The sequence below is a fragment of the Ahaetulla prasina genome, chromosome 16 (assembly GCF_028640845.1).
Source record: "Ahaetulla prasina isolate Xishuangbanna chromosome 16, ASM2864084v1, whole genome shotgun sequence".
Taxonomy (NCBI): domain Eukaryota; kingdom Metazoa; phylum Chordata; class Lepidosauria; order Squamata; family Colubridae; genus Ahaetulla; species Ahaetulla prasina.
This window is the reverse complement of record NC_080554.1, coordinates 9,471,569-9,493,292: the sequence shown is the minus strand read 5'-3', so window position 1 is coordinate 9,493,292 and position 21,724 is coordinate 9,471,569. Positions and strand designations below refer to the sequence as shown.

Here is a 21,724-nt window from a genome sequence, read left to right as displayed (position 1 = left end):
TCAAGAATCCTAAGATACAAGACTTCATGATAGTCATAGGGTACAAATAAGCAATCAGGAAACGATCGATATCAATATAAATCGTAAGGATACAAGCAACAAAGTTACAGACATACAGTCATAAGTAGGAGGAGATGGGTGATGGGAACGATGAGAAGATTAATACTAGTGCAGACTTAGTGAATAGTTTGACAGTGTTGAGGGAATTCTTTGTTTAGCAGAGTGATGGCCTTCGGGAAGAAACTGTTCTTGTGTCTAGTTGTTCTGGTGTGCAGTGCTCTATAGCGTCGTTTTGAGGATAGGAGTTGAAACAGTTTATGTCCAGGATGTGAGGGGTCTGTAAATACCTGCGATTTCTGCTGCCAGTTCTCCAGAACCGGTCCAAACCGACTGAATATCATCTCTGAACACTTATATACAAATCAAATACTAAGCCACGCCCAGCCTCGGAGCCATCTGGGTCACCAAACAGTCCCCACTGGTTGACCTGTTACCATGCCTATTCCAATTCATGAACTCTCATACACTGACGTGTGAAGTCAAGTCAATGAACGGTGGGTTTCTCAAGCGATTTTTTTTGGGGGGGGCGATTTTATTCAGAACTTGGTTTCTACCCTCCTTCGTGAAACAGCCTTCTGTTTCTTGCAGAAAGAGACATTTCTCATTTCCTGTTCATTTGTGGCTTCCTTCTAACACATTGATTTCCTTAATGAGGATCTCACGTTCTGTGCTTGACCTTTTTAAGCGTTCACAACTTCCTCTCTTCGACGGTCTCCGATTACGACTTTTTGCAACTTGTGGCTGGGGACGGCTCGGCTGTCAGATGAGTTAGAAAATAGCCACTTCTGCTCATTACATGCCAGGCGTACGTTGCCTCCAGTGTGAGGAACAGACGGAAGCTTGCTACAAACTCTTGTGGGATCTAAGCTGATGGTCAGAAGGGGTGAAGGCCAAAGGGAACTGCGCTCCAATCTTCGTTCATCCATGAGGTCCTTCAGATGTCACTCCTGATGGCTCCATTTTTCAGGCCAGTTGGGTTTTCAGAAAAGATGGCGTTCTGTGGGTAGATTAGAGCAGGGGTGAAATCCAGCAGGTTCCAACCGGTTTTGGCGAACTGGTAGCGGAAATTTTGAGAAGTTCGGAGAACCAGCAAATATCACCTCTGGCTGGTCCCAGAGTGGGGTAGGAATGGGGATTTTGTAGTATCCTTCCCTTGGAGTGGGGTGGGAATGGAGATTTTGCAGTATCCTTCCCCTGCCCTACCCACCAAGCCAAGCCACACCCACCAAGCCACGGCCACAGAACCGGTAGTAAAAATTTTAGATTTCTCTACTGGATTAGAGATAACACACTGAACTTTCTCGGAGCAAGAGCAGAACATAACTATAATCTCCATATACCCGTTGAGCAGAAAATAGCTCTACCAACTTCTTAAAAAGTTGGAGAGAATTGTGGGTGATTAGAAGAGGTTGAGCTAAGTAGGGCCAGCCTGTCGCCGATGGAGGTCATGTAGCTTCCTGACAGAAAATCCATCCCAGTTCATCCATAACAGTTGATTGACCTTCATCTCGCCACCCAAATATATGTTAATGAGGAGCTAGGAGACAAGACAAAACGAGGGGTTAAGCACCTCATTATTCATTGCTACCAGACTGGAAAGAAAGGTGAAGAAGAGCAGAGAGCTTCCACCCTGGTCCTTTTTGCTTCTTGTCCACACCCTTCACGAATGATGGTCCACATCCTTCTTGAGATGAATCAAAAGATGTTTGCAATTGCATACTGTTGGACTACACCAGAACTGGTCCTACGGTCAGTCCAGATGGGTATCACTAACAGCTGGAAAACATCCTTCCCTGTGATTGGTTTCTTGTGTACGTTTTTTTTTTTTTCTGGAGGGAAAGTATGTAATGGTATGCAGAACTCTCAATTCTAGCTTTACGCAACTGCAATTCACTTGACTTTTAGTAAACCATACCTTCGTTTTAGGTACGCGGTGGCTCAGGGGCTAGGAGGTTGAGCTTGTTGATCGAAAGGTTGGCAGCTCAGCGGTTCGAAACCCTAGTGCTGCCTTGTAACGGGATGAGCTCCTGTTACTTGTCCCAGCTTCTGCCAACCTAGCAGTTTCGAAAGCACATAAAAATGCGAGTAGAAAAAATAGGGACACCTTTGGTGGGAAGGTAACAGCGTTCCGTGTGCCTTTGGCATTGAGTCATGCCGGCCACATGACCACGGAGACGTCTTCGGACAGCGCTGGCTCTTCGGGTTTGAAACGGAGATGAGCACCGCCCCCTAGAGTCGGCAACGACTAGCACGTATGTGCGAGGGGAACCTTTACTTTTACCTTACCTTCGTTTTTACTTTGAAGATGAGGCGGGTCTGACATTAAGCCAGAACTGAGAGTTCACTCCAGACTTTGGCTGGTTAACTTTCCTCCCTTGGTCCCTTCCCATTATTTTTCTCTCATTGTCCAATCAAGTTTCAAAAAGATGTTTTGGAAACAGTCACTCTACATATTGGCATTCTTCTCCCAGGGAAAGGACCTTGTACAGTTTGTTTTGTTTTATTTTATTTTATTTTAAAAAAAGACCTCTCTTTCCATCACGAAACCCGACCTCTGACGCTGAGCCATTTGCCCTTCTCCTAAAAAAAAATAACCCGGCAAATTTAGTTCGCTGGGTTTCCGGAACGAAAAGAATAAATTAAAGAGAAGCATTTGGGAATACCCAACTGAGTTAGCTCTTCGGTCAATTTGTTTAGTGCGTTTGGGATTGATTGGCGACAGGCCACCCGGAGATTAGAAGCAGCGTCTCCCCCCAGTTGACCTGGACTTAAATTTGGAGCTAATTTGGGACACGTGCCAAGATGCACAAACCTCCATCGCAAAGGTCAAGTAGCAATTTTGTTACCTAGATTTTTTTTCCACTTCCCAACTCAGCAAGGATTCTGGGACTTTAAGAGCTGACAACAAACCAACTTCTCTCTCCCCCCACCCCCACCCCTGTCTTTTTTTTTGGAAATAAGTATTTTCTTTTTCTTTTTCTTTTTTTTTTATAAAAAAGTTTTATTTTTACAATCATATCCAACAGCTCATCCAATGTACAGTCATATACAATTAGTCGGGCTTGCCCAGTCACCATCCCCTCCTTTTAACTCTCTTCCCTCTTCTACCTTCTTCTACTTTCCAGACCTTCCTCTCCTTCTCTTATCTACATCCTCTCCTCCTCCACCCTACACCTTCCTTCTCCTCTTCTACCCTCTTCTCCTCTTTCCTACCTCCTACTCTCTCCTCTTTCCTACCTCCTACTCTCTCTCTTTTCTCCCTCCCACCATTCTAAAATGGTAACTGGGCAGACCCGACCCTACATTAATTATATTTATACATCTTCAATAATCCCTGTACATTAACCATCACTCCATCCTGTACCCTCAACCCCCAATTCCCTCCCCTTACCCCCACCCCACCCCTGTCTTTTTTTGGAAATAAGTATTTTCTTTTTCTTTTTCTTTTTTTTTTATAAAAAAGTTTTATTTTTACAATCATATCCAACAGCTCATCCAATGTACAGTCATATACAATTAGTCGGGCTTGCCCAGTCACCATCCCCTCCTTTTAACTCTCTTCCCTCTTCTACCTTCTTCTACTTTCCAGACCTTCTTCCCCTTCTCTTATCTACATCCTCTCCTCCCTCCACCCTACACTTTCCTTTTCCCTCTTCTACCCCTCTTCCTTCCTCTTCTCCCTCTTCTACCCCTCTTCTCCTCTTTCCTACCTCCTACTCTCTCCTCTTTTCTCCCTCCCCACCATTCTAAAATGGTAACTGGGCAGACCCGACCCTACATTAATTATATTTATACATCTTCAGTAATCCCTGTACATTAACCATCACTCCATCCTGTACCCTCAACCCCCCCAATTCCCCTCCCCCTTACCCCCCACCCCCCGACTTCCCAGAACAAAATGCAGGGTATCAAAACTAACAATCATAATCCAAAATGAATCCTAAATTCTAGTCACTCCACACATAATCACACTCTCAATTCCCCACTCTTTCAGAAATATATCTAATACAAAATATTTCTTAAATTTACTCATATGCTATTCGATATTTTTTTATCTGATACTTATTTTGAATATAATCAATCCACATTTTCCATTCTAAAATATATTTTTCTTGTGTATAGTCTTTCAAATAAGCAGAAATGTTTGCCATTTCTGCCAGATTTGATACTTTGAGTGTCCATTCTTCAATTGTAGGTAATTCTTCTTTCTTCCAATATTGAGCAATCAAAAGTCTCGCGGCTGTTATAAAGTTCAAAATCAATTTAGTCTCTATAGCTGTACAATCCTTAATTATTCCTAGTAGAAAGAACTGTAGGGTAAACTTAATCTTCTTTTTCAGAATGTTCTGCATGATCCACCATACTTTAATCCAAAATGCTTTAACTTTTTTACAAGTCTACCATATATGGTAATAAGTGGCATCTTCACAATCACATCTCCAACATTTAGCCTGTACATTAGGATACATACATGACAACTTTTTGGGGTCTAAATGCCATCTATAAAACATCTTATAAAAATTTTCTCTCATATTTTGCGCTTGCGTAAATTTAACATTCCTCACCCAAATTCTTTCCCAAGTTTCCAACATTATTGGTTGCTGAAAATTTTGTGCCCACTTAATCATACAATCCTTAACCAATTCAGTCTCTGAGTCTATTTCTACTAATACATTATACAACCTCTTAATATGCTGTTGGCCTTTAGAATAGAATAGAATAGAATTTTATTGGCCAAGTGTGATTGGACACACAAGGAATTTGTCTTGGTGCATATGCTCTCAGTGTACATAAAAGAAAAGATACGTTCATCAAGGTACAACATTTACAACACAATTGATGATCAATATATCAATATAAATCATAAGGATTGCCAGCAACAAGTTATAGTCATACAGTCATAAGTGGAAAGAGATTGGTGATGGGAACTATGAAACGATTAATAGTAGTGCAGATTCAGTAAATAGTCTGACAGTGTTGAGGGAATTATTTGTTTAGCAGAGTGATGGCCTTCGGGAAAAAACTGTTCTTGTGTCTAGTTGTTCTGGTGTGCAGTGCTCTATAGCGTCGTTTGAGGGTAGGAGTTGAAACAGTTTATGTCCAGGATGCGAGGGATCTGCAAATATTTTCACGGCCCTCTTCTTGATTCGTGCAGTATACAGGTCCTCAATGGAAGGCAAGTTGGTAGCAATTATTTTTTCTGCAGTTCTAATTATCCTCTGAAGTCTGTGTTTTTCTTGTTGGGTTGCAGAACCGAACCAGACAGTTATAGAGGTGCAAATGACAGACTCAATAATTCCTCTGTAGAACTGGATCAGCAGCTCCTTGGGCAGTTTGAGCTTACTGAGTTGGCGCAGAAAGAACATTCTTTGTTGTCCTTTTTTAATGATGTTTTTGATGTTAGCTGTCCATTTGAGATCTTGCGATATGATAGAACCCAGAAATTTGAAGGTTTCTACTGTTGATACTGTGTTGTCAAGTATTGTGAGAGGTGGAAGTATGGAAGGGTTTTTCCTAAAGTCTACCACCATTTCTACGGTTTTGAGTGTGTTCAGTTCCAGATTGTTTTGGTTGCACCACAAGGCTAGTCGTTCAACCTCTCGTCTATATGCGGATTCGTCATTGTCTCGAATGAGACCAATCACTGTTGTGTCATCTGTGAACTTCAGTAGCTTAACAAATGGATCATTGGAGATGCAGTCATTGGTATACAGAGAGAAGAGAAGTGGGGAGAGCACACAGCCTTGGGGGGGCCCTGTGCTAATTGTACAGGTATTTGATGTGATCTTGCTTAGCTTCACCTGCTGCTTCCTGTTTGTTAGGAAGCTTGTGATCCACTTACAAGTCTGTTCCGGTACCTGTAGCTGGTTTAGCTTAGTTAGAAGAATGTCTGGAATGATGGTATTGAATGCTGAACTAAAGTCTACAAAAGGACCCTTGCATAGGTCTTTGGAGACTCAAGATGTTGTAGGATGTAGTGCAGAGCCATATTAACAGCATCATCTGTTGATCTATTTGCTCGGTATGCAAATTGCAAGGGGTCTAAAAGCGGATTCGTGATGGTTTTCAGGTAGGAAAGCACTAGCCTTTCAAAGGTTTTCATGACTACAGATGTTAGAGCAACTGGTCTGTAGTCATTCAGTTCCTTGATGGTGGGCTTCTTCGGCACTGGGATGATGGTAGAGCGTTTGAAGCAAGAAGGAACATAGCACATCTCTAGTGATTTATTGAAAATATGGGTGAAGATGGGGGCCAATTGGTCAGCACAGACTTTTAAGCAAGAAGGAGTTATCTTGTCTGGGCCTGGAGCTTTTCCTGGCTTTTGTCTGTGAAATAGGTCCTGCACTTCCTTTTCTGTGATCACTAGGGGTTGTGAACCCAATGAAATGGGGTCAGTTGTAGGAGGCTTGGCTGTTGTTGCTGTGTCTGAGATGGGGGTTGTGGAGATAGGTGGCTGTAGTTTCCTTTCAAACCTGCAGTAAAACTCATTCAGGTCATCTGCCAGTTGTTGATTACCTTCAGCCTGGGAAGGAGGTTTGCCATAGCAAACCTCTTTATTTGTTTTAACAAATTATCCTCAGTTTGCTTAATACCTATTTTTTGATCTAATTTCCATTTAGCTTGTAATTGTCCATATTGAAACCATATATAATTTTTCCCTTCTTTCCCCATCTTTTCTCTGGATTTTAATTGTAACTCCCCCTTTTCCATACAAAGGAGTTCTTTATAGGTAACTACCTCCATCTTTTGATATATATTTATATTTTCTATCATGTGTCTCGGGATTGCCCATATTGGAATCTTTCCATCTAATTTATACTGATATTTCCTCCAGACCCTCAATAATGCATTTCTAAGGAAATAAGTATTTTCTTGCTCAGTGGCTGTAGGCTGAAATAGTAAAAATCAGGTTCATTTGAAATGTTAATTGATGATCCAGGAGAAGTTGTAGACCATCCTGAAGTTTTGAATGGGTTCCTTTCACTTCCTTCTCATTTGAATGGAAGCGGGCTGTGAAAGAAACATAGAAACACAGGACAGGAAGGGGCCTTAGAGGTCTTCTAGTCCAACACCCTTGCTCAAGGCAAGAGACCTTTCACCCTCCCAGTCAAATGGTTTGTCAGAGTTTCTTGCAAAAGTCAAATCCAGAAGCAGACCCAGATAACTGATTCAGCAGGATTCATTAACTTCTCTTTATATACATAATAACAGATGAAGTAAATTTTACAATACCAATATAGATTCTTCTTCAATGTAGTAGCAGTTACAAGCAAAACACACAGGCAGCAGTACAGCAGAGATGCAAGTCCAGACTGGTTTCAGTTTCATTTCTCAGCACAGACTCAGAAGCTGTAGACTAAGACATGCACTGGCTCCAGTCAGTCTCAGCTCCCAAACAGCCCTCATTGGCTGACTTAGTTGCTATGCCTACACATTGGTTGATCTTGTTACTATGTCCTATTCCAGTTCATGAATATACTCTGACATGGTTGTCCAGTCTACTTTTGAAAACCTCCAGTGATGGAGCACCAGGAGGCCAGCTGCTCCATTGATTAATCATTCTCACTGTCAGAAACTTTCTCCTTAGTTCTAAGTTGCTTCTCTCCTTGATTAATTTCCATCCATTGCTCCTTGTCCTGCCCTCAGGTGCTTTGGAGAATAGCTTTTTTTTAATTTATTTTTTATTTACATTTATATCCCGCCCTTCTCCGAAGACTCAGGGCGGCTTACAATGTATAAGGCAATAGTCTCATTCTATTTGTATATTTACAAAGTCAACTTATTGCCCCCCTAACAATCTGGGTCCTCATTTTACCTACCTTATAAAGGATGGAAGGCTGAGTCAACCTCGGGCCGGGCTTGAACCTGCAGTAATTGCAGGCTACTGTGTTCTAATAACAGGCTTTACCAGCCTGAGCTATTACGGCCCTTAAGCTTGACCCTCTCTTCTTTGTGGCAGCCCCTAAAATATTGGAAGGCTGCTATCTTTTTCTTTTCTTTTCTTTTCTTTTCTTTTCTTTTCTTTATTTATTTATTTATTTATTTATTTATTTATTTATTTATTTATTTATTTATTTATTTACTTACTTACTTCAAGCATGTATTAGATAACAGATATAAGTATAAACATGATTATGAATACATGAAATGGATATGAATAAAAGGGAACATTAGGACAGGGACGGTAGGCATGCTGGTGTGCTTATGCATGCCCCTTAACGACCTCTTAGGAATGGGATGGGGTCAACAGTAGCCAGTCTAAGGTTAAAATTTGGGGGATTTTGGGATGAAACCACAGACTCAGGTAGTGCATTCCAGGCATTGACCATTCTGTTGCTGAAGTCGTATTTTCTGCAATCGAGTTTGGAGCGGTTTACCTTGAGTTTGTATCTATTGTGTGCTCGTGTATTGTTGTGATTGAAGGTGAAGTAGTCATTGACAGGTAGGACGTTGTAGCAGATAATTTTATGTACTACGCCTAGGTCAGACCGAAGGTGGCGTAGTTCTAAGTTGTCTAAGCCCAAAATTTCAAGTCTGGTGGCATAAGGTATTTTGTTGCAAGCAAAGGAGTGGAGCACTCTTCTTGTGAAATATTTCTGGATTTGTTCGATTGTAACAGAGTAGAGCAGAATAGAATAGAAGTGAAGTGAAGTAGAGGAGAGGAGGGGAGAGGAAAGGAAAGGAAAGGAGAGGAGAGGAGAGGAGAGGAGAGGAGAGTAGAATAGGGAATAAGAATAGAATAGAATAGAATAGAATAGAATAGAATAGAATAGAATAGAATAGAATAGAACAGGAGTGGAGTGGAGTGGAGTAGGGTAGAATAGAGTAGAGTAGAGTAGAGTAGAGTAGAATAGAATAGAATAGAATAGAATAGAATAGAATAGAATAGAATAGAATAGAATTTTTATTGGCCAAGTGTGATTGGACACACAAGGAATTTGTCTTGGTGCATATGCTCTCAGTGTACATAAAAAGACAAAATACATTCGTCAAGAATCATAAGGTACAACACTTCATGATAGTCATAGGGTACAATCAGGAAACAATCAATATAAATCATAAGGATACAAGCAACAAAGTTACAGTCATGCAATTATAAGTAAAAGGAGATGTGTGATGGGAACAATGAGAAAATAGTAATAGTAGTGCAGACATAGTGAATAGTTTGACAGTGTTGAGAGAATTATTTGTTTAGCAGAGTGATGGCGTTCGGGAAGAAACTGTTCTTGTGTCTAGTTGTTCTGGTGTGCAGTGCTCTATAGCGTCGTTTTGAAGGTAGGAGTTGAAACAACTTATGTCCAGGATGCGAGGGGTCTGTAAATATTTTCACAGTTCCCTAGACAACTTTGATGCTCTTCTCTGCCATCTTTCTAGACTCTCTAGACTTTCTAGACTTTCTAGACTCTCCGTATTGTGTGCAGCCGCACACAATATTCCAAGTGTGGCCTCACCACTGCAGTATAAAGCCGCAATATCCCTTCTTGTGATCTGGAAAAGGAACGATGGCTTCGGACATCGAGTGACATCCAGATTTGCAGTGGGGGAAAAAAGGCAATATTTTATGAGCCAAGATTAATTGCATTTGTCCATAATAATTACTACTCCAGGCCAGCACAGGCTGGGCAGCCAGAGGGTTTCAGGAAACTCATTAAACCGAGTTGCAAAATAATGATTCAGCCAAAGTGGTTGTAAGAGGAAGTAAAAACACAGCCGGGAGAATTGGTTTTTTCGAGACTTGTAAGGTGTTTGGTTAGCGATGATGGCTCGCAATGGTGATATTAAATAAAGAAACAGATAGATACATTCTGCTTAGAGCCTGTGTCAGCTTTTCATTAAGCTTTTTTTAAAATTGCAGCCGCATGGGTTTCTTATCCCTGTCTTCTACCTTTCTTGTCTTCAATGGGGCTTTAACCGCTTCTATTTTTCATTTTATAAAACCCTTCTTATTTTTTGTTGAAGTCTGTTCTTTGGAGACCCATGCATTTGCTTCTATTCGCCTGTATTTTCATTGAATATCAACGCTCCAGCCTTAATGTCTATAGAGATTTCTCCGCCATCCAGGTCGTGGTTGCTCCAAAGGTGCTTTTTTCAAGAGGCAACTGGACTTCCTTTGTTTTTCTTTGAAGACGTTTCGCTTCTCATCCAGGAAGCTTCTTCCGCAGTGACTGGATGGTAAGGGGAATGGAAGGATTTATACTCTTTGCAGACAGCCGGTCATTTGCATCCTTTTTAGAGGGTCCTTGAGGCCACTTGGAGGTTTATCTGTGTCGTCAGGGTCACCTGAGTAGGGCAAATGGGTGCAGAGCCTTCTTGGAAGTGTTGTGTCGTTGACTGTATTGGATCTTTCAACAGTTGCAAATAGTGCAAATGGGTGTGGAGTCCACAACGCAGTCCTTTCAGTGGTTCCAAGAAGGCTCCATGCCTATTTGCGCTGTGCATGAGCAGACGGTTGGACTAGAAGACCTCCCAGGTCTCTTCCAACTCAGTAAAATTCCCTTGTTCCCTTATTTGAGGGGCTACTACAAAGAAGAGGGGGTCAACTTTTTTTCCAAAGCACCTGAAGGCAGGACAAGAAGCAACAGGTGGAAACTCATCAAGGAGAGAAGCAACTTAGAACTAAGGAGAAATTTCCTGACAGTGAGAACAATTCATCAGTGGAACAACTTGCCACCAGAAGTTGTGAATGCTCCAACACTGGGAGTTTTTAAGAACAGATAGGTCAACTCTTTGTTGGAAATGTTTTGTTTTTTTTAAATTGAAAAAGTTTTAACAAACAAAAACATTTTCCCCCCTTCCCACAAACCCCCTTCCCCTCCTTCCCCCGACTTCCCGGGTCAATCACAAGGTATTGTTATAGATAAACCCAACATAGAATAAAATTTTCCCTTCTAATCCAATTAACCTCATCCAAATCTTTTCATTTCCTAACCCCCCCCTTATATAAAATAATACATCTTAATTATTCAAAGGCAATCTGATATCTCTTAATCTGATATCTGTTTTGTAAATAATCAATCCATTTTTTTCCATTCAATTAAATATCTTTCCTGCGTATTGTCTTTCAAAAAGGCTGAGATTTTAGCCATCTCAGCCAAGTTAGTAACTTTCAGTATCCATTCTTCTATTCCTTTGTTTTGGAAATGTTATAGGGTTACCTGTTTTGAGCAGAGGGTTGGACTAGAAGACCTCCAAGATCCCTTCCAACTAACTACGCCGACTTTGGTCTGACCTAAGCATAGTACATAAAATTATCTACCACAATGTCCTACCTATCAATGACAACCACAACAATACATGAGCACACAATAGATACAAACTTAAAGTGAACCTCTCCAAGATCGATTGCAGAAAATACGACTTCAGCAACAGAGTGGTCAATGCCTGGAATGCACTACCTGACTCTGCAGTTTTTTCCCCAAACCCCCAAAACTTTAAGCTTAAACTGTCTACTGTTGACCTCACTCCATTCCTAAGAGGTCTGCATAAGGGGCGTGCATAAGTGCACCTGCGTACCTACCGTCCCTGTCCTAATATTCCTTTTTTACTTACTCTTTTCATGTATCCAAATTATGTTTATACTTTTACCTGTTATCTTATATATGATTGACAAAATAAAATAAAATAAAAATGAACTTTGTCATTCGGTTATTCTGTAGAAGTAGAAATGAATGATGGGTTCTCTAGTGCCCGGAATTCTTGCATTGTCTTTGGAATGACCTTGAACAAGACCAGCTATGGAGGCTCGCCCGGGTCTCTCTTGCCACTTTTGTCCTCAGCTGACCTTAAGGCAAACAGGATTGCTGAAATCAACCAGCTCCTATATATATTGGTCTCTCTCAATGCTCAGCTTTGAGATCCTTTGAATGTCCTTTCCCTTCCTTTGACCTTGGTAGAACAACCACCTGCAGTTCAGCGAGGAGAACCATCTGCGCATAAGGTTTTCTCTGTCACGACTTCCCCGATCCCTGAGAAAGATTGGAGCGAAGTGAGGAAATCATAAAACTTGAGCTCAAAGGAAGGTGGGAGGTGAAGAAAAACAAGACAGCTCAGCTTGGCAAGGGATCATCAAAATCCAGAATAGTAGGTTTATTTCCGGGCTTTCCACTAGAGGTCAGCGTAGCACCGCATTTTCGGGAAACCGGCTGCCTTAACACTGCGGCCTCCTTCTTTTTAATCAAGCGGGGATCTAAATCCACTCCACACATCCTCCCCCCGGATTTGATTTTGATGGCAATACATTTAGGCATTGCAACGGTAGGGTTTTGATTTGCAAGGACCTCAGTTAGGAGAGGTGAAAATTGAGCAAGGCTGAGATATTATTCGGCGGCTGCTTGCTGCGGTGTTCGGCCCACCTTGGCCAAGAGGAGGAAGGCAGAGGGATGAAAATGGCCTTGGGTTGTCTCTCCCCTTGCATCTCATCTGCTCTCGGTGTTTTCAGCGCTGAGAGAAAAATTCATCTGTCCGATAAATGAGTCAGGAGTGAATGAGTTGATGCAAAAGGATGAATGAGTAGAAGGTTGCAGGGAGCAATCATAATCTTCAACCAACTCTTCTTTGGGAGAATAACAAGAGTTGGAAGGTCTTCTAATCCAATCCCCTGCTCAAGCAGAAGACCCTATATTGTTCCAGACAAATGTTTGTCCAGGTTCTCCTTAAAATCTCGAGAGATGGAGCACTCGCAACTTCTGGAGGCAAGTTGTTCCATTGATGAATTGTTCTTACTGTCAGGAAATTTCTCCTGAGTTCTAAGTTGCTTCTCTACTTGGTTAGTTTCCATCCATTGCTTCTTGTCCTGCCCTCAGGTGCTTTGGAGAATAGTTTGGCTCCCTCTTCTTTGTGGCAATCCCTGATATATTGGAAGACTGCTATCCTGTCTCCCCTAGTCCTTCTTTTTAAACTAGACCTATCCAGTGCCTGCAACTGTTTTTCATGTTTTAACCTCCAGTCCCCTAATCATCTTGGTTGCTCTTCTCTGCACTCTTTCTAGAGTCTCCACATCTTTTTTACATCGTGGCAACCAAAACTGGATTCAGTATTCCAAGTGTAGCCTTATAAAGTGGTATTAACACTTCACGTGATCTTGATTCTATCCTTCTGTTTATGCAGCCTAGAACTATATTGGCTCCCACACTATCTCTCCTTGATTAGTTTCCATCCGTCACTTTTTGTTCTGCCTTCAGTCCAAACACATGCCCAGAGTCCAAATGGAACGAAACAAATGAGAAATAAATAATTTGAGTTGGATCGGCCAACTCTCCGAGTTACAAAAGAATATAGGAGACGTCGTAGACGTTTGGGATGAGAACCGAGCTCAAGAAAATAAAATAATCGCAATGAGCATGACAAATAACCTTAAAATGATAGCTCTCAAATTGCAAGTCGTTGAATTGTTTGATAACCAGAAAAGAATTGTGAGTTTGCTGTTGGCGCAACGTATCTTAAATGAAACTGTAATCTAACTTCCCCCTCCCCTTTTGCGAGTTCAATTTTTCAAAAAGAGTCATATTCTTCTCCGCGCAGAAATCTCTCATTCATAAATATCGTTACATATTTCCCTTTCTCCCTTCTTAACTGTTATTTCCATGCTAATAGCCCCTCAAAGCATTTTAATTGGATTTTTTTCTCTTTAGAAAAAGAAAGTTCTTCAAAGTTAATTAAAAGTTATCCCCCCTCTAATTGTGCGAAAGCAGACTTTGTGCGCCGAAAATTAACTCCCATAATTAAAATCCTATATCTGTTGCGGATAAAAAAAAATGGGTATGTTTATTACTCATATATTATCATTGGTGATGCAAAGCAATTTATATTTGTTGACACACAGAAAGGGGAAATCTTATTCATAAATCATTAAGTATATATATGCAAACAGAAACCCACATACTTGCGAATAAAATTCTCCACCCCTCTGTGTGTATATACGTGTGTGTGTGTGTGTGTTTACTTACTGGTTTATTAATTTATTTTGGTGTAGGAATCTTTCTCCCATTTGGAGAAATAATTGCAAGAGAAAAGTTCCCACCCCTGCAATGGCATCGGATTATTTATTTTATCACTGAAATAACAAATGTGACATGAATATTCAGCTTTGCAGATTCAAGCAGGCAGACTTGCTACTTTAAGGCTAATATACTATGGGTACCTTCCTCTATCCTGATTTAATTTCTCTGCCCCACTCTAGAACACTGAGGACTAGCTTCTTGGTTTGCTTTTTTTAAAAATCGCTTTAAAGTTGCAGTCAAAACATCCAGCGTTAAAGCTGTGGTAATGTCAGCTAAGTAAGGGTTCTTCTATAAAACTTTGTGGTGGTGGGGGGAGATCTCTGAAAATCCATTAAGTTGACATCCAAACAAGAAAGATGAACGGCTGATATGATCTGGGCCATGTGCAGGATGGCTGAGTAAATAAGAAAGACAAGAAGGAGAAAAATGAAGGAAAGATGAGTTGTGGTCTGCCAGCAGCCTGCGGAGCTGACAAGTCGGACAGCGATGAGGCTGAGGAAGAACATGGGCCAGTCCTGGAGGCTGGGGAAGGCCCGGATGAGGGCTCTGCATAGGAGGCAGAGGTGGGGCCAGGGCTATTGGGGAGCGAGGTGCGGATTCCAGAGCCTCCAGAGTCTGATAGTAGTGAGGCAGAGGAACAGGAGCCTGTTCCTAATGCACGCATGAGAAGAGCTGCCAGAAGGCAAGAGCAGCTCAAGTAAAGAGGACAACTTGGGAGTAGGGCCACAAGATGATTGGCCCCTCCCATAAAGCTTAAAACAGACCAGCAACGGCATTTGGGCTCTTTGCCGGACAACAATGTTGATAGCTTTGTCTTGTTGCATAACACAAATTCCTCAGTTATCTCACAAACCTTAGTCCAATTAGGCAAACTGCCAAAGGCCCTTCCTGGCAAACGTCCACAAGTCACAAAAACAAAGATGTAGATGAAGCAGAAGACGCAGCTACAACGTTGTTTTCCGGCAAAGCTGAAAAGCCGTTGTTGGTCTGTTTTAAGCCTTATGGGAGGGGCCAGTCATCTCTTGGCCCTACTCCTGAGTCGTCCTCTTTGCTTGAGCTGCTCTTGCCTTCTGGCAGCCTTCTCATGTGTGCATTAGGAACAGGCTCCTCCTGTTCCTCTGCCTCACTACTATCAGTCTCTGGAGGCTCTGGAGTCCGCACCTCACTTCCCAATGGCCCTGGCCTCACCTCAGCCTCATTGCTGTCCGGCTCCGTTGCCAGCTCCATAGGCTGCTGATGGACCACAACACAGGGTCCCTTCCAACTCCATTATTCCATCGTGGCTGAAGAATGAAATAACTCCACTGGGATGACCAAAAGTTTTTCCAGATGCCTGTGAGAATAATCAACTACCTTGTCCTACTTACAACTGAATCAATTTTCTTTGAAATATTGGATATTTAAAAAAAAAAAAAAAACCAACAATTTGATCTTCCTGAAGCACAGCAATGATATCTCTTTATCTTCCAGCTTGCCAGTTCTCCCCTCAATGGAAATGAACCCTGCTCTTAAAAGTATTTTGGACCAATAATTTCTCGGTGGGGGTGGACAGATTCTCAGCGCACTGAATAAACATTTTAGCATTTAGTGCATGGACACGAAGGCGACTCAGAGTAATTGCTTAGAACCCTACTTCAGAGAAACATGCAGACTTGGCATTTCTGACCACACAAGGAAAAAAGCTGGTGAGGGTGAGAAGAAGGAACCGTGCCACTGGATTAAATTTCACTTTTCTCTGACTCTCCCTCTCTGTCTCTCTCCCTTTCCCTCTCCGTCTCCCTCCTCTCTCTTTCTCTTTTTCTCCCCCTTTCCCTCCCACTCCTCCTCCATCTCCCTCCTTTTCCTCTCCTCCTCCTCCTCCTCTTCTCTGTCTTTCTCTCCTCCTCTCCTTCCCCTCCTCCTCCATCTCTCCTCCTCCTTTCTCTGTTTCTCTCCCATCCTCTATCCTCCATCTCTCCATCTCTCTCTCTTTCCCTTTCTCTCTCACTCTCTCTCTTTCCTCCTCCTCCCTGTCGTGTCCCACTCCTCCACTGACGGCCGGGTCGGGGAAGTCCGTATCAGGCGTGCCTCTGCAGCTCTGCCAAAGTCCTAGCAAAGTTCTCAAGGCAGGCAGGAGACCAGGAAGTGACTTCAGCAACCCAAGGTAGACTTTGCCTGACTCAGAGAATGCCAGAAAGCAGATCCTTTATATAGGCCATGGGGTGTGGCTCCATGACTCAGCACTTATCCAGGCCTGCCCCTCCCTTCCTTCTGCTGCCGCCGCCTATCAATTCTCCTGAAGCGAGGATCTCTCCAGGCTCCAGCTGTTGGCAATTGACCTTCCTCAGGCTCACATGCTGTGGGGGAGGGGGAGGGGTCTAGTTGCTCTGGTTGCCTGGGCATGGAGCCAGGGCTGGGGGCTGGAGGCACTTCAGGCCCTTCGTCTTGTTCGGCCTGTCTGGGCATGGTGCCAGGGCTGGGGCCTGGAGGCATGCCAGGACATTCCTCAGCGTCCGGAAGGAGATAAGATGGGCCCGGCTGTGGGGAAAGCGAGCGAGACACAACACTCCCTCTCTCCTTCTTCTCTCTATTTCTCTTTCTCTCACTCTCTTTCTCTCACTCTTTTCTCCTCATCCTCCCTCTCCTCCTCTTCCCTCTCTCCTTTTCCTTCTCTATCTTTCTCTTTCTCTCACTCTCTCTCTTTCCTTCTCCTCCCTCTCTCCTTCTCTTTCTCTCTCTCTCTTTCTCTCACTCTCTCTCCTTCTCTTCTCCCTCTCTGTACACCTTCTGCATAAGGAAATGGTACGCTTGAAAATCAGCTCTAATAACACAAGTCCCGTCCGTGTTTGCAAAATTCTGCCAATGTAAGCTATTTGATATTCCCTCCCTGCTCGCCGCTCCATCAATTATTTTAGGCAACGGACACAGAATTCAATATTTCTACATTTCAGATGATATTCAAAGATGGTTGAAAGCAGTGAAGGACCAGCAGATCAATCCCACACATTAAAAACACAAAACAGGTTTGGCATTTAGGTTGAAGTGGGATGGATTCCTGCTCTAGGGCTTGATTTGGAGGGTTTGGAAGAAGGATGGACAAGTTTCTTTTGAGGCCGAGAGCTATGTTGGCTTCCGAACAGCTGCTGGGAGATATCTTCAAAAGCTAGGATGAACGAGTCTACAAGAAAAGCTGAAATGATGCTGGAAAGAGTGCAGAGAAGAGCAACAAAGATGATTAGGGGTCTGGAAGCTAAAACATTTGAAGAACAGGTGCAGGAATTGGATATATCTGTCTAATGAAAAGACAGGCCAGGGCTGACGTGACAGCAGTCTTCCAATAGCTGAGGGGTAGCCACAAAGAAGAAGGGGGGCCCAACCTATTCTCCGAAGCACCTGAAGGCAGGATAAGAAACAATGGATGGAAACTGAACAAGGAGAGAACCAACCTGGAACTTAAGGAGAAATTTCCCGACAGAACAATTAATCAGCGGAATGATTAATTAAGAAAGTTGTGGGTGATTGACTTTCTGAACTTCAGGAACAACTGCCTCTTCCTCCTCTGATGACTTATCAAATCTGCCAGAACTACCATGCTGAATGTGAGGCTGCTGTAAACCATTTGGTGAAGATTGAACTCCATGCTAGCTATGTCTACTTGTCCAGGGCCCATCACTTGGACCGTGATGATATAACCTTGTGCCACAATCTCAGGAAGAGAAAGAACATGCTGACAAGTTTCTGAAGGACCAAAACCAGCGAGGAGGACCTATTGTGCTGCAGGATATCAAGAAGCCAGAGAAAGAAGAATGGGGCAACAGTCTAGATACCTTGGAACATGCCCTGCAGCTGGAGAAGGAGGTTAACCAGGCTTTGCTGGATCTGCACAAGCTGGCAACTGAGAAAGCAGACCCTCATCTCTCTGATTTCCTGGAGAATGAATTCCTGGAAGAGCAAGTGAAGGCCATCAAGCTTGTTGTGACCCAGGCCCAAGTAGGTAGTAGGAAACTCAGTCCGTGAAAAAACAAACAAACTTTATTCGAACAGCTGAGAATTACTTCATTCCCAGCGTAGTTCAACTAAATTAAAGCAAATTCCTCCCAACACAAATTCCTCAGTCCTATTGCAAACCTTGGTCCAATTAGGCAAACTGCCAAAGGCCTTTCTTGGCAAACGTTCAGAAATCACAAAAATAAATACAAGACGTAGACAAAGCAGAAGAGGAAGCTACCAACGTTGTTTTCCGGCAAAGCCCAAACACAGTTGCTGGTCTGTTTTAAGCTTTATGGGAGGGGCCAATAATCTCTTGGCCCTACTCCTGAGTTGTTCTTTTTGCTTCAGCTGTTCTTGCCTTCTGGCAGCTCTTCTCATGCGTGCACTAGGAACAGGCTCCTCCTGTTCCTCTGCCTCACTACTATCAGTTTCTGGAGGCTCTGGAGTCCGCACCTCACTCCGCAGGCTGCTGGCAGACCACAACAAAACTCCTGGGAGACAACTGTACCAACTTGAAGTCCCTGGCATTGCCCCAGAATGGCATGGTCGAATACGTCTTTGACAAGCTCACCTTAAGCGAGAGCAGCTAAACCTTGTCCCATTGATTTATGCAGTTTATTTTGGAAAAAAATGCAAATAAACAAATAATTAGCATTGGGGGGAAAAAAGAAAGAAAGTTGTAGGTGCTCCATCACTGGATGGGTTTTTAAGAAGAGGACTGGACAACCAGTCTGAAATGCTACAGGGTTTGCTTGTGCAGGGAGTTGGACTAGAAAACCTCAAAGGCCCCTTCCAGCTCTGTTATTCTGATTGCAATTTGGTAGATCTATACCTGGCATGGGAGGTACCATCCTACCACTGGCTGGCAAGAACTGGACTAAAAGAACTGGATCTGATTGTAGCATCAGAACAACGGACACCCAACAGCTGATCCACAGAAACAAGTCTACCACTGTCTTCCCAAATTTGTGAATCTGTCCTGTGTCTGGGATGCATCCGCCTGGCACATTTACAGTACAATATTTGCAGATTCAACAATGGTTGAAATCAGGGGGTTAAATGCTACCAGTTTGCACTGGTTTCGGCGAACTGGTAGTTTAAAAAAAAACTACCGGTTCATTCGAACTGGTATTTCCGACGATCAGCCGTGCCGCGTGATTTATATTCTAGCGAATATTCTTCTCCCCCCCTCGCTGTTCTACTTACTTTCTTAAGCCTCCTTTTTCCATGTGAAGCGCGCATTTCGTGCGCACGGCACATGCGTGTGCAGTATGCATTTGGCACATGCTGCGCATTCACAGGCAGTGTGCATTTGGCATGCACTGCGCGTGCATGCACGCACAGTGAACTGGTGGCAGACTGTGGAGGATTTCAAATCAATGTGTCGTGTCCCACTCCTCCTCTGACGGCCGGGTCTGGGAAGTCTGTATCAAGCGTGGCCATGAAGCCTCTGCAGCTTTGCCAAATTCCTGTCAGAGTTTTCAGGGCAGGCAGGAATCCAAGGTGTGACTTCAGCAACCAGATGAGACTTTGCCTGACACAAGGAATGCCAGAAAGCAGATCCTTTATATAGGCCATGGGGTGTGGCTCCATGACTCAGCACTTATCCAGGCCTGCCCCTCCCTTCCTTTTGCTGACGTCGCCTCTCCATTCTCCAGAAGCGGGGATCTGTCCACTGTGTCTTTTCATCCTCCTGCTCTACTGCTGGCACTTCTAGCACGTGGCTGGCTTCTTGCTCACACGCTGTAGGTTTGTTTGCTCATTCTGTCTGGGCATGGTGCCAGGGCTGGAGGCTGGAGGCATGCCAGGCCATTCTTCTTCACTATCAGTCTCTGGCTCAGATAGCAGGAGATGGGAGGGTCCCGGCTGAGGAGAGGAGGGCGGGCGAGGCACAACACAATGTTTGTCAAACTTGGCAATTCTAAGACGTGTGGACTTCAACATCCAGAATACCCACCTCGTCCAGCATCTTCTGCAAGTGGAAGTCCACGTATCTCAAAGTTTGCAATTTTTGACAAGAAACCCTCCCCCAAAAAACCTGGTTTAAATAATTCCATATTCGGTCCATTTTCTGAGATGGTTTTTCAGCTCTGAATGAGGATCCATTCATTTGATTTCCATCAAACCCCCAGTCGGTTTCCGCTACATATCATGAGGTATGCAGCTATATGGGTATATCTATATATATATATGTATAAAGCACTAAAAATTACACAAATTAGCTGGGCTTAAATATTCAGCCATTAACAAAAGGGCCTGCATTTTCATTTATGCAAATAATTGCTTTCGCTGTCATCCGGAGTGCTTCGTCTCCTAATGGTGTTTATTAATTAGAGATGGCAATATATTTAAATGGAAAAGTAATTTGGGCCATTTTCCTCGTTATTTACCCAAAAATAAATAAATAACTAACTAAGCAAACACAAGGAAAAGAAAGCCAGCCCTTTCCCCCTGGTATTCCGAGTTTCGTGGCAATTGAGAGAGAAATCCTTTTATTGATTATATCCTCTCCCTCTTCATATAACAAATGATCCTTGCGAAGCAATTAAAGCCGCATTAGGCTTTATGTAAGATGCTGACGGGTGACGTTGAAAAGAGAGAGAAACAAACAAGTTGCAAATTCCGGTCCGCCTTCCCCTTCCCCCGCCAAAATCCGAGGATGAGAAATAAAATGAAAAGACCAATCCTGCCGATGTATTATTAATATCAATAAATGAGAGCCGGCAAAATTTAAGTCAGGCCGTAAATGCATTTTCCTGGGAGCGTTGTGGGGGTTTAAACAAGTTCCAGTTATTGAAAATGTGTTGTGCAAAACGCAAAACCCTAACCCAGCTAAAATTAAATATCCCTTTTTTTAAAAAAAGAAAAAAAAGAGGCTATAATAAAAAATTGGATAGATTAACATAGTTTGCCCTGAGAGCTTGACTAGAAGTGGCTGAACTCATAAGACCGCATCGAAGGCGCTAGAAATGGTGGGATTTATAATGGAAAAAGTCAAATTTACTTCCTACGACCTAGAATACTGCAACTTCCCCTAAGGCCTTATGACACATTTGATATTCTTCTCCTCTGTTCCTTCGTTTTCTTCCATATTTTATGGCGTCGTGTGAAAGAAAATCGTAGGGGAGGTTGTCTCATCAAAATCCATTTTTTTTAACAGATTAACAGAGTTGGAAGGGACCTTGTCGGTCATCTAGTCCAACCCCCCGCCCAAGTAGGAGACCCTACACCGTTTCTGACAGATGGCAGCCCAGTCTCTTCTTGAAAGCTTCCAGGGATGAAGCTCCCACAACCTTTGAAGGTGATCTATTGCATTGAATATAGAATAACAGAGTTGAAAGGGACCTTAGAGGTCATCTAGTCCAACCCCCCACCCAAGCAGGAGACCCTACACCATTCCTGACAGATGGCAGTCCAGTCTCTTCTTGAAAGCCTCCAGGGATGAAGCTCCCACAACTTCCGAAGGCAACTTCTGTTCCATGGGTTGATTGTTCTCCCTGTCAGCAAATTTCTCCTTATTTCCAGGTTGAATCTCTCCTTGATCAGTTTCCATCCATTGTTCCTTGTCTGGCCTTCGGGTGCTTTGGAGAATAGCTTGACCCCCTTCCTCCTCTCTGTGGTAGCCCCTCAAAAATTGGAAGATGCTCTCCTGTCTCCCCTGGTCCTTCTCTTCCCTAGACTAGACAGGCCCAGTT

The 21,724-nt window shown here is 43.1% G+C and overlaps 1 pseudogene; it reads left to right on the top strand.

The window, feature by feature from the left end:
• The first annotated feature begins 17,601 nt into the window (after positions 1-17,601).
• LOC131186075 (ferritin, higher subunit-like) lies at positions 17,602-18,619 on the top strand (annotated as a pseudogene).
• Positions 18,620-21,724: the final 3,105 nt, after the last annotated feature.